Below are 16202 nucleotides of genomic sequence, written 5' to 3'. Positions count from 1 at the left end.
CAGCTGAGCCGACAGAGATACACCCTCAGCCATGTACCCGAAGGAAAAAAGTTAACACAATACTTCTGTAGGTTTTTTAGCTGTTGCAACAATATTCAGAATGATCCAAGACGAGTGCATTTTTTCCAAACTTTGGGTAGGGTGTACCCGTAGGAGTGATCCTATGTAGTACATATTCGGACCTAATACAAATCTGTAGGATTTAGTCTATGGATATTTTCCTTACAGACTATATAATTAAAAATGTTGTACTTAATTTTCTGAATTTAAACAATGAAAATAATGTCAAATACGGAAAATATAAAAGGAATTGCCTGAAAATTGCCGGTACGAGCAATTTTTTTCCATTTCCATTCCCCATACGTGTCTCTCCTACAAACAGAGACTTGCCGCAAGTAAACTCGCCTAATGTAAATTGGGACATATTACAATTTTATTTTTCAATTTGCAAAGTTTGAGCAAAATCGATTTCTCTCTTAAAGGGTTTTTTACACATTAGCCAGTTTAGGTAGTGCCGGTAGGATTTTCTGGACCTTTTTGGGTCATTATCTCAGGAAGTATGGACTTGCCCACGAAAAACAATTACAACGTCGTAACAGGGGCCGCAAGTGCAACCTGCTGCATCACAAATTAATTAGATCAGAGAGGAGTTGTTAAACTATACTTTTTCCAAATTTTGTGTGGGAGGTACCCAAATGAGTGGACTGATATAGTCCATATTAGAACCCGATCTATGCCTGAAAGTAATATTAGCAATACCAAAGTTTGGCTCAATTCGGTTACTCCCTCCTAGAGTTATCATGCCCACAATCTTGGCGAAAAATTTTGAACCTTTGTGGGGGAGGTACCGGAAGAAGTGAACCGATATGATCTATCTTCGAAATTAAACTAAGTTTGTACAAAATATTGAAAGACCCAAAATTTGAACCAAATATGTTGATCCGTTCGAGAGTTATCGTGTGCTCCAACTACGACACATGGTATTATATGGGTTGTTTGCAGTTTTCGTGCTGATTTCTGAGGAAGTATGGACTTGCTCCTGAAAAAAATTTTATCGTCGTATTGGGGGTAGTGAATACAAGTGGCTGCAACAAAAATTTCAGCGATTCGAGAGCAGGCGTTAAACTGGACTTAAGCAAAATTTTGTGTGGGAGGTACCCGAAAGAGTGGACCAATAGGGTCCATATTGGAACCTCATCTATGTCAGGTAGAAATGTCACGATGTGCAAAGTATGGACTAATTCGGTTACTGCCTTCAAGAGTTATCGTGCGGACAATTTTTCCGAGCATTTTTGAATTTTTGTGGCGGAGGTACCTGAAGGAGTGGACCGACATGGCCCATCTACGAACTTAAATCAAATCTGGACAACATATTTCGATACCCAAAATTTGAACCGAATCGATTGATCCATTCGAGAGTTATCGTGCGCACCAGCCAGGCAGACAGACAGACGGACGGACATTGCTAGATCGACTCAAATTTTTCTGAAACGGATATCGTACAAACATACTTGGGGTCTAAAACCATTATTTAGATGAGGCACATTTTTGGTGTAGAGGGTATTTACACTTTGATACGACCAAAAATGTGCCTCTAGGGTATTATCATTCATTCTTCATGCATCATATTGATCAGGATAAAATTCTAAGACGATCTAGCCATGTCTGCCTTTCCGTCCGTCTGTTGTAATGACTCTATCGTCTGCAATAATTGAGCTAGAACGCTATATTTTTGCACACGAGTATTTTTTCCATATGCAGGTCAAGTTCGAATATGGACTATATCGGCCCACGTTTTGGTATAGCCCCCATATAACTGTACCTCCCGATTTTCGGTATTTTGAGGATTTTAGCTACAATTTTTAACAGAATCAGCTGTAATTTGGAATTTGAGGTTCCTAGTTGAACATATCTCCATGTTCTGGTATAGCCCCCATTTGTGACGGTACCTTCCGATTTTCGGTATTTTGGGGATTTTAGCTACAATATTTAACCGAACTACCTGTAATTGGAAGCTTAAGATTCCCAGTGGTTACAACATTTTTACACTAAAAATTGTCAACTTAGGTCCATGTTTTGGTATAGGCCCCATATAACGGTGCCCCCCGATTCTAGGTGGTTTGGCCATTTGTAATTCAACATTTGAGGTTCCTAGTGGTCTCAAAACCTTTCAATTAAAAATTGTCATCATAGGTCCATGTTTTGGTATAGCCCCCATATAAAGTTGCCGCCAATTTGAAGACATTTTCAGATACATTTGCTAACCTTATTTAGGCATTTGGGACATCTGTGGTCACAAAATAATTATTCCATTGTAGTTCAGAAAATTGTATGGCAGAGGATATAAAAGGTTCGGCTCGGCCGACATTAACGTTATTTTACTTGTTATTGATTGGTTTGGTCTTTATTTGTAGTTCTATGCTCCTAGACAAACATAGAACTCTATGAAGTCTTTGATTTCGTATTATAAGTTGTCACGATATGCATTCATAAATAACTCCCTAAATAGTAACCGACCGGTCATTTATGTATTTACGTTTGAGGTGCATCGTAAAATCTTATGGCTCATCTGAATGACAACTACAACGACAACAACAACAATAATAAGCCAACAAAAGTCCACAAGCAAAACTTCGCCATTTAATTTTTTATGAGTCATTCGTGAATTGTTGAATTGCCAATTTATTATTCATAAGTTATTTGCTGTTGATATTTTCGTTGTTGTTGTTGTTATTGTCGTTTTGCATATGCACACACAAACATAATGGAGACGAATTTGCCTGGCATTTTGCCTTACAAAGGCTGGCTGACTATTCGACTAAATAGATTCTGTCATTTTTTAGGGCAATTCTGAATCACGTTCTTCTTTTACTGGCTCCACTTCTATTCATTGATGGTTGTGCTAATTGAACGATAAGTGATTTTAATTAACGTAGTACTCGTAGGTAGGTTTGTGCGGACAAATTTACTCTAAAAAGTATGAAAATAGTTGTTGATGGTGGATTTAAGGTTATTTGCCTAAGGAGAAACTTTTGTTGTTCCCAATTGAAGATCTATTGAAATTAACGAAAAAAATAATTCTCTAGAGGAATGCGATTTAGTAAGTTATGTAGGCCAGCCAAGTCATGGAGAGGTCAAGCAAAAATCCTTGAATCTAATAACCCCAGAGGGAGTTGGAGGGAGTTAGATGTTAATATTACATATTCAAAGCGAGATTTTTTTGGACTCTTGAAGCGAATGCTATTTCTAAATTTTAGATCTTTTGAAATTAAATGTCCGCTGGTTTGATATTGAGTACCCATTCGACTTTAGCTTGTTTTAGTTTGGAGACGTTGTGATGATTCACGATTGATTATTGTTCATTGGCTTTTTAACAACATAATTTCAGCCGAAAAAATGAATGATTTCGAGACTATAATTTTAAAATATATGAAATCAGACACGGAAGTCAGATTGTGTTTGCCAAAATTATTTCGTAAGTCTTCGGTGTGATATGGTTTTATGAAGAACATTGAATAAAAAATATTTTAATTCAGTTTTGAGTAATCAGCAGGGAAAACTTTTAGCGGAACGCGACCATATAACGACATTATATTATAAATGCTTCCTAACAAAAAATAACAAAGTAAAAAGTCGTTAAGTTCGGCCGGGGCAAACTTTTTATACCCTCCACCATAAAATATTCTTAACGACTTTTACTAACTAGTTATTTAACTACTTATTTAAGTGGTCAAAAAATAACAACAGATTTCGCACGGCATGCCCTTGTTAAAATAATGGGTTAATAGGATGTTTTGTAATGAGTATTTTTGCTGGGTAAGAATACCGAAATTCGGAAGGTACCGTTAAATGGGGGCTATGCCAAAAACGAACCTATGTTGTCGATTATTTGTGAAGAAGTTTCTTGACCACTGAGAACCTCAAATATCGAATTACAGCTTGTTCGGTTAAAAATTGTAGCTAAAACCCTTAAAATACCGAAAATCGGGAGGTACTGTTATATGGGGGCTATAACAAAACATGGACCTACGTTGACGTTTATTAGTGAGAGAACTGAGAACCACTGAGAACCTCAAATGCAAGTTTCAGCTAGTTCGTTTAAAATTTGTACTAAAATCTTTAAAATACCGAAACTCGGCAGGTACCGTTATATGTGGGCTATACCAAAACATAACATGAAGAGGTTTCGTGACCACTGAGAATCTCAAATGTCAAGTTACATACAGTTCGGTTAATAAGTATAAGCATAGTGGGAACTTGATTATCCGTAATGGTCGAGACCGGAGACATTACGGATAATCGATTTTCCCGCATAATGGAGGCAATGTTTTTATGCAGTTTTCGTAAATATTTTTATGGAAAATGGCATAGCGTGTGCAGATTTGTACAATTATATTTGTCTGTGCTATTTTTAAAATTGAAATGAAATGAAATAAAATTAAGAATTCAAGAATTTATATCTGCAGAAAAATATTCCCAAAAAAAAAAAAAAAAAAATAAAGCAATTTATTACTTCCTATTATTATAATTATAATTTTTTGAGTCATGGTTTATTAATCATATTCTGACACCGCAGCGTGATAGAAGAACAAAACTAAGAAGACACGTGTCCCGGCTTTTTCCCTATCACTTCAACTTTCGCGGTTATGGGCTCCCAAAGACCTGAGGCCTTGATGACAAAAGGTATCATTTTGTCAGGCTCATATCTTTTAAGCCTCTAAGAATTTGAATTCACTCGTGGGAGCAAAGTGGTAGCTCTCGTCTTTAAGAATATTAATTGCGAACATATAAAATCCATTCAAAATCATCTTCAAGGTAAATATCGTCAAAGTCAAATTTCCGTTATAATTTTTTCTCGGTTTTTGTTCCAAACCAATCAAAATTGAAGCAAACAACCAACCACAAAAATGTACCTTATATCACAATAAACAACTTTCTCGGACATACGAACTCTGTAGAAACGGTTCTTAGTGATCAAAATAGCAAAACAATTGCCATTTTTATCCTCTTTTATCGGCTTTTGCTCCATAGATACAAAACCGTTCAAAATTCAAGAAAACAATCAACCACAATAATGTAGCAAATACATCAGTAAAAAATTTCTGGAACATAGGAACTGTCTATGAACGGTTATTAAAGGCGACAATAGCAAACAACTTTTAAAAGTATTCGATTTTTATACATTCCAATAAAACCCCATCAAATTTGGAAATTAAACCCGTTCTGCAAAAGCTGGAATACCGAATTATTGGGAACAATATTCTTTACCAAGCAAAAAAGTGTGCGAAATCGGGCTCACAGACATAAAAATTATTGGGAAGACATCCCCACTGACATAATTATGGAATATTTAATAGTCATTATTCTGAAAGTCAGTAAAAGGGATCCAGAAAGCTCAAACAAGTTCAACTACCACCATACCAAAGGCCAGATCATGACATATTAATCTTATTTGTGTAAATTGCTGATGTAATATAACGAAACTAAACTAATAAATATCTTGGACCAAAATCCTTATATCAACCCTTATAAATTTTTTGGGTTCATTTTAAGAATACAACTCGAAAAAGGTCCTCCTACGAAAGATCAAGATTTACTAAAAATTGGGGAAAAACTAAAAATTGGGGAACAAGTACGCTTAGAGTGTAACATGTCGAACCTCGAATTTTGGGTCCAAAGTGGATAAACAACTTATTGAAGAACACTACATGGTAATTCTCCAAGAAACCATAGATTTGATCATTTTTGCAATTCTTTTATTGTCACTCCAAAGTAGTAGATAATTCTTATTTTAGTTTGCATTTGTTATAAATCGCAAAAAACCTTTGTATATTTTGACAGAATATTGTTTTAAGGACTAATAGCAAGAGATTTACACAAAAACCGTATAATTTTTACATAATTCGTTGCCATAAACGAACAATTAATATGCAATTTTTTACAATGTTGGTCTTTGCAATACATTTGTCGTCTAACTGTACTTTAAAAGGTCGCAAATGATTATTTCAATGCATTACAAACGAAAAAAAAAACCTTAATATACCCTCCTTACTATTGTGGAGGGTATAGAAAATAAACCTATAGCGATTACAATTTAAAAAGTCTACGCTTAAGTCCTTTATTGTCATAACGTCTCCCATTAAAAATATATTTAAATTGATGCATATCAATAAATAAATTACATTCACTTTTAATAATATAATTTGACAGATTGATTAGATTGCTACAAAACCTTTCTTAAAATATCCATTAAAGTTAATCTAAACAGATGTAAACATATCCCCAAAAGCAAACAACTAAATGACAGAACTGATATAGCTCGACGATTTTAGTGCATCTTCAAAGTTATAGCCGTTACAATTGACGGACGCCTCAGAACATTAGAAATCAAATCACAAACACTTTACAATATTCCCATTTTGTTTTTTTGATAAAAATTTTAATTGACCCACTTAATGTGTGAACTGTTTTCATTTTACGCCTAAAATAACAACAACATCAACTTTAGCTAACCCGCCATTTGGCAGAATGCTGTTGTGGTGGTGGTGGAAGAGTACAAGTTTAGGGAAAAATGATTCCATTGCTTCAAAATGTTTTCAATTTGTGAATAAATGAATGGATCGATGGATGGGATGGGATGGGATCGAATCGATCGATGTTTGTTATTGTTGGGGGGTATTAATTACAAACGAAAACAAAAACGTAATGAGAATGTGATAAGATTGATTTGTTACGACTGATGCACACAACGTTACGTTTCGTGACCCTCTTAACCAAATTGATAAAAAATAATTAGAAATTATGATTATTGCTAATCAATGAGGTCATTGCAAACTCGAGAGGGGGTTAATTGAAATTAAAGGCTTATAAATTATATGAGGTTCTAAATTGATTTTTTTTTGTTAAGAAGATGGAGAATTGGAAAATGGTTTTATGTTATCTGTTATAAAAGTGAATAAATTTTGTCGAAGATGAAAACAGAAAATTCTAGTTTTTGTGTTTATCATTTTGAATGTAACCTGAGAATACAGATTTCAGTCTGGGAAAAACAGCAAAGAAAAATGTTATGTATTATTCCCCAAACTATGACATACATACATTTTCCATGATCATCCCCAGAGGGATTAGGCAGACTTCTCTCATATCAAGGAGTGCATCGCGATTCATATTAGGTTAATGTTATGGCACCTACTTTTTTATAGACGAGTCTAAACGGCGTGCCTAAAGACATCACATACATATGTATATATCAGTTTTATATGACTAAATACATATGAAATTTCGCCTACATAATACTGAAAAAACGTGATGTTTTCTGACATCGAAAACTGGCACCAACTTTGCACCCGAAAAAATAAGTAAAAAATATCATTATTTTTATTAGAGCAACCTAATTTGTACCTAAGATTCTCAGGTTGTCTCAGATGGAAATATGTCAAAATTTTGCAGGAAAGTTTTCATAGGTTGGAATTCTAGCTAAACGATTCATATAGATCTTAGCATGATAATTATTAAAAATAATTCAAGTGATTTTAAACAGACCATCTTGAGCCGCTACATATGCTCGTATATCGACTAGGTATGAAATTCTTGTTGAAAGCTTCCTCATCTCTTCAGAAGCAGTCGCAAATAACATCGAAATTGGACGAAAACTATTCGATTCGTTATATGAAAAACATGGAAAACAAGTGAAAAAGTATCAGTCGGCTTTGCTGACTATGTATATAATAACAACTCTTATACTCCTGGCGCTCAGTGTTGCCGCTTCCATACAAAAGTGGACAAGTGGAAGGCGTTGACCTAGGTTGATGAATTTTTGCACAAGTACTTATGAGGGCACAGGAATGACAAATGTCAACTTTTGTCCATATCGGTTTATATTTGGGCATAGCCCCCATATATATCTTTTCCCGGTTTTGCTCTCGTTCAATTTTGATCGAATAGCCTTCAAATTTAATATGTGTTATTTTCATAGGCCCCTGAATAGCTACACCGATTTTCACAGAAATCGGTTTAGATTTGGATATAGCTCTCATAAGAAATCTTCAGCACAGACATTGACACTTCAATCACCTTGTCCTAAACGTGATTTGTGCAGTGGGTTTTTAGAATTTTTGTGGCTTTTTTCGGGAAGTACGACATTGTCGGTAAAACGAACCGCTATAGTTTTAATGAATCGGTTAGAAAACGTGGATAAAACCCTTAAAATTTATGAAAACGATAGGAACTATCAATAATATGGGCCTTTATCGAAAATTGTTGGTAAAAATATTAAATGTCTATAGAGAAATGCAAATGCCATATCACATTTCTAATTTAGAGATGTCTCAATCAAACCACTGTAAGCAACAAAACGTTAACCCTAAAAACTGTCAAACTTTCCAAAAAATAGGCCAGAAACTTTATTAGTTCCCCTCGTATCTCAGTGAGTATGGTAAAAAATGTACTGTTGTAGTATGAGCCGCGTAGATTACATGCTGCAATAAGCGTAAAAACGATTCCAAATGTGGGGGCTGTACCCAATAGAGTGTACCGGTATAATCCTTATTCGAACCTGTTCTGTTTCTGGTAGGAATATAACGATGTGCAAACCGAATATCTCTTCGAGAGTTTCGGTGCGCACATTTTTTTAGAGAAAAATTTGAAAATTTGTGGCTTATCTTCAAACTTAAATTAAGTTTGGACAAAAACTTATAAGTGGAAAAATTTGGACCAAATCGGTTAATCCCTTCAAATGCTATCGTACGCTCCACACAGATAGCGGACATCCGTCCGAATTTCGTCCATAAATTCTTGGGGCCTGAAAACATTATTTCGATGAGGCACATTTTTGTCGTATTAAAGTGTATATACTCTCGTAATTCTAACGGCTGAAGGTATATAAAGTCGTTAACTGCATTGCGACGAAATTGTTCGAACTTTAGACGGAGCGGTATGCGAAGGGGTGGACCGATGCCCATTTTCGAATATTATCTATTTTTCGTAGATAAATTCCAAAATGAAAATTTCGACCAAAGCCGTAGGCGTTTCTTCGTCGTAATAGGGGTTGCGAGGACAAGCTGTTGCAAATACATCAAAGCTATTCGAGAGGTGGATTTAAACTACAATGTTTTAAAAGAATGTTGAAATTTTTGTGGTGGTGCCCGAAAGAGTTCGTATTCCATATTCCATATTCAAAGTATGGAGCAAATTGGTTTTTCCTTTCAAGTTTTATCAAGCAACCAATTTTTACGAAAAATGTGGGCTTTTGTGGAGCAGGTACTCGATGGTGTGCACCAATATTGCCTATCTTCGAACTTAGGGTTATCGTGCGCTCCAACCAGGCAGATTGACGTACGGACAGTTCTAAATCGATTGCAAATTGTCTGAACCGGATTTTACCCAAACATACTAGGGGTTTAGAACCATTATTTCAAAGAGGCACATTTTGATCCACTGATACCACTGGGTGTCATGAATGCCAAGTCGAAAATGTAGATAAAGACTTCAATATATCTAAAATCGGATGACACTTAAATGGGGGCTATATAAAACCGTGGACATATCTCCACAATTTTTTGTGGAGAAGTTTCTTGACCACTGGGAACCCACTGGGAAATCGTGTGACACTGTTATATGAGAGCTATACCAAAGGTTGGACATATGTCCGTAATTTTAGTGGACAATTTTTGATAAGGAGTCCTCTGGTTTACATATATAATTCGAAATAGCAATTACTACTGATTCGGTTGGAAATGTGGCTAAACAACTGCAACTATCAGAAATCATCATTATATGAGACCTCCACCAAAACATAGGACCATGTAGGACTCAAAATGCCGACTGCTAATCTGTTTGGAAAATGGTTTTGGGACGCCTTTGTTCTTGATGTGCGAGAATGAAATAAAGTCATTACCACCATTTGTCCGGTCAAAAAGGCGCTGCTTCGAATCCATGTGAGAGAGCTCACATTGTCATGGTGCACAACGATTCGCCTTCTCTTGTTCGTTTTTCGAATTTCTCAGGTTATTTCAGGCAAACAAATTGTAGTGTAACACTCAGCCGTATAGTCGCACATGGTCAGTTTTGCCGAAGAACGACCATTCGAAGTGCTTTTTCATGGATAACTTTCGTTGGATTTAGCTCATATGCATAGATTCAAGATTCGTCTGTGACGATCATGTTAACTTCGTTTGAAGCACCGCTATCGTATTTATTCACAATTTCTTTGCACCAATCGACAAGAGCATTATTTTAGCAATTTTCAAGATGTGCTGGATCTAACGAGAAAACCCTATTTTTGGTGGAAGAAATGCCCAAGGATGCCTCAATATCACCGTATATAACGTGTCGATCTTGCATTCGTTCACGCACGGCTTGATTTTTTTCTGGGACAATGCCCGTTTTTGGACGACCCTCACGACCTCCACGTTCTCACGTCTACCACGATGGTATTCATTAAACCAGTTTTTCATAGTGCTGTAGGATGGCCCTTTACCGGCATACAAATATTTAATTTGATCGAAGCACTCTTGCCGTGATTATTCACGTCGAAAATTGTGAAAAATTATCGGACGAAAATGTTCACAAGCAAATTCCTTTTTTTGCAAAGTGATTTTTTCAAGTCAATGTAAACAACACAACAAATGGTCGTATGTCAAACTATCCTGAGTACGTTTAGGCTAAAAACTGTAAAATTTTCCAAAAAAAAAATGTCAAACAGCGCCTGGCAAAACGCAGTGTTGCCTAGGCCAGAAAGTTATCGTGCAGCCCACGTACCACAAATCTCTAAAGTTTTTCCAACTCTCACGTCCTATGACGCAGCATTTTTTTCCTAACGCAAGTTAGGTCAGTGGAAAGCTTCTGCCCAGGACTAGTGGTGTAGTGATGCTCTTTCCTTTTTCTGATACCCCGCATTTCCCCTTCTTCTTTTGGTTATGGTGTATTTTCAATATTTATATTCATAGAATATCACCAATTTCGTTTCTTTACAAATGCCCTAATTTTATTCCCTACTTAAGAAAGAAATTCATTGATTTTACTTTATCTTCTCCACACATACAAATGCTTCTACATGCGTTTGTGTGCACATTCGGAAATGTAATTTATGTTTAATTTTCGATAGAAATGCAAGTGTTTGAACTCCTACAAAAGAAGTACTTTTGTTGTTGTTGTTGTTGTTGTTGTTGACGGTGGTTGGGGTAATTTTTGCATTCATAAAACAAATCCAGAAAACAGAGTATCGACAAAAACAACGGGAATAGACATATCCCAAATAACAACAGCCAGCAATCAACAACTCCCTCCAACTGTTAACAAAAACAAATAGAAAATTATTAAAAACATCCGAACTGATTCATTCGCATATCTTCAATATGCAAACAAGACTCGGCCAAGCCATCCAGCCAGTCATACAAACAAACAAATTTGATTATAGTGTATATAGTACACATACAGACATCCATACAACGCATGCATATTGGACCATTTGTTGCTGTTGTTGTTGTTTATTCAATCGGCAACAACAATTTCAGAAACACTTTCCAAATTACAACAACAATTATAGGAACTATCACCAAGAAAGAAAGAGAGAAAAATGAAAGAAAGATACATTTATAGATAGTCAAACATCCGACTTTACTATCTTCACATCGCGATGACCATCAGCATCAGAAACAACCAACAACAATAACAAACTACCAATATCTGCTTCGACATTGGCCTCAGCCTCACCACGTTTTGGGCTTCAAAAGCGGTAGTCGTAACAACATAATCACAACAAACCAAACCAAACAAAAAATTAGAGAAGCACCTACTTATCTGGTTTGTTTTTAAATAGCAACAACAACAACAGAAGTATACTATATGATTCCAAGAGGCAAATATTCGAATAACGAACGAACGAACCAAAACAAACTAAAAACTTATAGAGCGATAAATTTCCAAACGGACAAAAAAAAAAGATAAATATGTAGTACCTCCACTGCTGCTGCAGATGATAGTTAAATGCACGGACAGACAAACGGACGCTTGAACGGACGTATGGACGGACAGCCATACATATGGGTGCGCATGCGAACAGATAGACATGTTATCAGCAACTTGTAAAACCTTTCACCAGAAATTTGGGTGAAAAACAAAATTATTGACATAAAAAAATAAAAAAATATATATATTGAATTAATGGGGAAGAGTTATGACATCACCTCGTTAACGTGCCAGGGCATAGCTCCTAAAATTATTAAAAATTTCAAAATCTAATTAGCTGCTTGTAGTCCTTCGACTAAAAGACTGCACTCTGAAAGAGATACCAAACCCGAAGATGCGTACGATAATCGCTGCCTACTAAAATTTCCTAGAATTAAAGTTTGAGGAGAGCAATTACGCATGCAAAAGACAGATACAAAAATATAAATTTTTCAAAAACAAAATTAAGGCCTCGGTACAAAAACGGCATGGCATTCTTTCCTAAAGGCCTGGGTACATACATAAGAAGCCTCGTTTCCTTGCTTCATTTCTGACATAATAAAAATATAAGAATAAAAACGAAAAAGGATCGGCATTTTTTATTCTTTTATTTTTATTACGTCAGAAATGAAGAAAGGCAAGGAAGGCAGGCAACGAGGTTGCTTATGTACCGAGGCCTTAAGTTTCTTCTGGTAAAAGAATAAAGAACGACTGAACAAACACTTATGTACCTAGGCCTTTATGTCCGTTCCAAAGCATCAGAAAAAATCCAAAAAAAAAACAAACTGACAAACTTAGATTGTGAGTTGGAAGATATTGACTGTGAACTGCTGAAAAAAATTTGACGCTAAATGTTACCAAAAATTTAAAAACGATCCCAGTCAAGCCTTAATCTGCACACTTTCCCAAATATGTGAGGGAGGTACCCGAAAGAGTGGTCCGATGTAGTCAGTATTTGGACATAATCCGTGTCTGTAAGAAATAATACAATGTATAACGCTTGGACCAAATCGGTTTCTCCCTTCGGCAAGCTTTTTCGGAGCTTTTGAACCATTATCTCAGGGGAAAAAAATTCGCCGCCGTAACGGCCCGCAAGAATGAAATGAGGAAACCGTAGGCAGAACCAGGCGTTCTTGTGTCGTTCGAAAACCTCCAAAAGTCTTTTATTGTCTGGAGATCGCATCCAAAGGTCTTCTGTTGTCCTCTCTAGAAGATTTTCTGTTGGCTTTAAAAGACCCCTAAAAGTTTTCTGTTGGCTTTAGAAGACCTACAAAGGGCTTCTGTTGTCTTTAGAAGACCCTCAAAGGGTTTCTGTTGCCTTAGAAGACCTCTAAAGGTCTACTGAGGGCTTTAAAAGACCTCCAAAGGCCTTCAGTTGTCTTTAGAATACTTTCAAAAGTCCTCTGTGTTCTTTAGTAGACCTTCAAAGGTTTTCTGTCCTCTTTGTTGGTCTGTATATTCAAACCATATCTATGCCTGGAAGTAATATTACCATATGCAAAGTTATTAGAGCTGGCAAACTATCGAGTCGGACTATTGTTTTGATCACTGTCCTTAAGCTTTGTTTATATCGGACTCGGGAACAATTATATTTTAAATTAGTCTCGACAGATAACCCAAATAACTTGTTTTGGTGGCCGACGTAACCTTTGTTTTACGACAGCAATCAAAACGATTGTCGGACTATCGATAGTTTGTCAGCTCTAAAAGTTATGACCAATTCCGTTACTGCCTTCGAGAGTTGTCGTGCGCACCATTTGTGGTACAAGTACCGGAAGAAGTGAACCTATTGTGCTGATGACGCGGAAAAATCTTCCCTACTCATAAAGCAGGTTTGGATATTCTTCCACTGCGGCATACCACACTTGTGCCGCATAGCTTACGGCAGACCATTATTTTGCCTTGTAAGATTTCAACAAGGCTAGTCTGCTGCCTGCCAGCGACTTGAGGAACTTGTTCATACTTCTGATCTTGTCGCAAATAGCTGAGAAATGAGCGGGCTATTCAAACATGCTGTCAGACGTTACGTCCAATATCTTGGCTTGTTAGTGATCGGAATAAGGGCACCATCGAAAAATGTGTTCAGGGGTAGCCTCAGATGGTAAACAGTGTGGCAGTGGGTTTCTAACCAAAACCTTTCAACATTTTCGGAAATATCACCTCGCTTTCGGGAATTCCCTATACCGCTTTACGGGCCTTGGACTTCTTATTTCTGAATTCCACAAGCGACTGGCGTCCACACACACAGTTGACTACGCCACGTTTCAAACACTGCTGGAGGGAAGTATTCTCTATGTCCTTGAGCAGCTTAGCGTATTTGACGGTGTGGATGACTGTTCGCTCGCACGGTCTGTTCTAGTTCAGTCCTCGACTGATATGTGTGGATATGGTGTGTAATGCTGTTGTGGTGCTGTGCATTTTCCAGAATCCGTGCTGTTTTTGGGCAACTAGGAAACTGCTTCTCATCATGGAGAGGAGTAGTGCCTCTTGAATTTTCATTACTGGCGACAGGAGAGAAATCGGCCTGTACGATCCGCCTGTGCTGGCATCCTTGCATGGCTTCAGTAGCGGACCTCCCTTCCAACTTTTAAAACAATATGTATGGCTGGCGATAAATTGAGGACTCTTGTCAAAGACTCAACTCTGGATTCATACAGTTGCTTAAGCATTACCATTGCAATTCCGTGTGGGCCCAAACCTTTGGATGATTTCGATTTTCGAATGACATCTGTAACATCGTAAGTTGTGGTTGAATCTCCTCGGCTGAGAGGGCTCTTATAAGGCATAGCACGCTCCTCTTTGGATCTGTCATGCCGGATTCGAGATTGATTTAACAGTTGCCCACAATTTACTTAATCCTGCACCAATGTTGCATTGCTTCCGGTGGTCTAGCCACTTTTTTCACTTTCCACTAGCCTGTTGATTTCAAGAGTAAAGGCCTAGGTACACTAGCGGCTGGCATTCATGCTAGCTTCATTTCTGATAAAGGAGTAAAAAGCAAAGGAAACCCTAGTCCGGAATTGGCTGGGCCTTCTTTATTATTTTATCAGAAATGAAGCGGATCAAGAGCGTCAGCTCTTAATACGACGAAAATCATTTGCTAGTACCGTCGACCAGCAGTTTTATGTCATGTGGCTGCAGCTGAGATACTCGTAATGTCCCGAAAACAATTTTCAGCTACCAGAGCATCTGAGGGAATGGGCAGAGAAGTAAGGCGGTCGGCGGATATAAAGTCTGGTGGTCTTTTAACGGGGCGATAATGGACAGGTGGTCTGGGCCAAGAGAAATGACGAGCTGCCAGAACACATCTTTTATCCGATCGGGTGCCACAATTGTGATATGGGGTACTAAATGTTTCGCTCTAAAGCGTTTTGACTTGACGTTACTGAAATCCGAAAATAACTGATCCAACGATTCAATCTCGGATGGATGGTAGGATGGCGAGCTAAACATCAGCCTGTCATCCACCATAATGCCGAGAAGCACAAAAACTCTCCCTAAGTTATGGTGCGGAGGCCGTTAAAGGATTCCGATTTGGGGAACGTTGGTGCTGCATACGAAAAACATGCTGACAACTTATCTATGTCTCGGAAGTAAAACGGCTTCAAAGGCATTAGCTGAAAAAAATCATCCTCTGAGATTTTCCTTACTCACATCTTTCTCAATTTTATGTGATTGGATCATCCTGTCTACATTCCAGGCTTCGATGTGGATCATGACAAATTGAGAACTTTTATTTAATACTCCACCCCTCGTTTCCCTATCTGTTTTAAAATGGCAATGGAAGTTCCTTCAGGTCCAATCGCATTAGAAGATTTTGTATTCTTTATGACGTTTGCAACTTCAGTACTGGAAAACTGTGTCGTTACATACATAGATATGTTGCAGTTCTGTAGGTAATCTAGCCACTTGTTTCGCTTTTGATCGTCGTTCAACCTGTTGATCTCAAGCATCACTTTCAATTTTTTTCCATAAGCATTTTATGAGAATCTTAAAACGGTAACCCTGACTATTCACAACACACCCTGTTTTATAATTTTTAATTGTATTTTTTTATTTATTTTTGGTAAAAATATACCTTTGACATTTTAAATAATTTATTGTTTTATTTTTCTACCATTTTGAAACAAAATCTTTATCACACCTCAAAAAATTGCAACCCTCAACCTCTCACAACTATCAAAGTAGAACAGGTGCCGAGCGAACCATATGCTATACTTAGAACGATTTGAAATGCATCAAGTCTGTCTGTCTGT

General features: G+C 37.1%; 1 protein-coding gene across 5 annotated transcripts in view; it reads left to right on the top strand.

Annotated features, from left to right (window-relative positions):
• The window catches only part of LOC141388578 (uncharacterized), a 179200-nt gene that overhangs the window by 7785 nt on the left and 155213 nt on the right, over positions 1-16202 (top strand). For 2 of the 5 annotated variants that reach the window (XR_012408895.1, XM_073958501.1), the window contains exon 1: positions 16002-16139. The exons of 2 other annotated variants lie outside the window; for them this stretch is intronic. The gene's annotated coding sequence lies outside the window, so the exon portion shown is untranslated. Of the gene's footprint in view, positions 1-15991; positions 16189-16202 lie in introns of those variants that run through there. One more of the 5 variants, XM_073958500.1, reaches the window with a different exon arrangement.

This window comes from Musca autumnalis, unplaced genomic scaffold (genome assembly GCF_047663935.1).
Source record: "Musca autumnalis isolate F117 unplaced genomic scaffold, ASM4766393v1 scaffold_1, whole genome shotgun sequence".
Classification (NCBI taxonomy): Eukaryota; Metazoa; Arthropoda; class Insecta; order Diptera; family Muscidae; genus Musca; species Musca autumnalis.
Note: the sequence above shows the minus strand (reverse complement) of the source record. Positions and strands in the feature narration are given on the sequence as shown.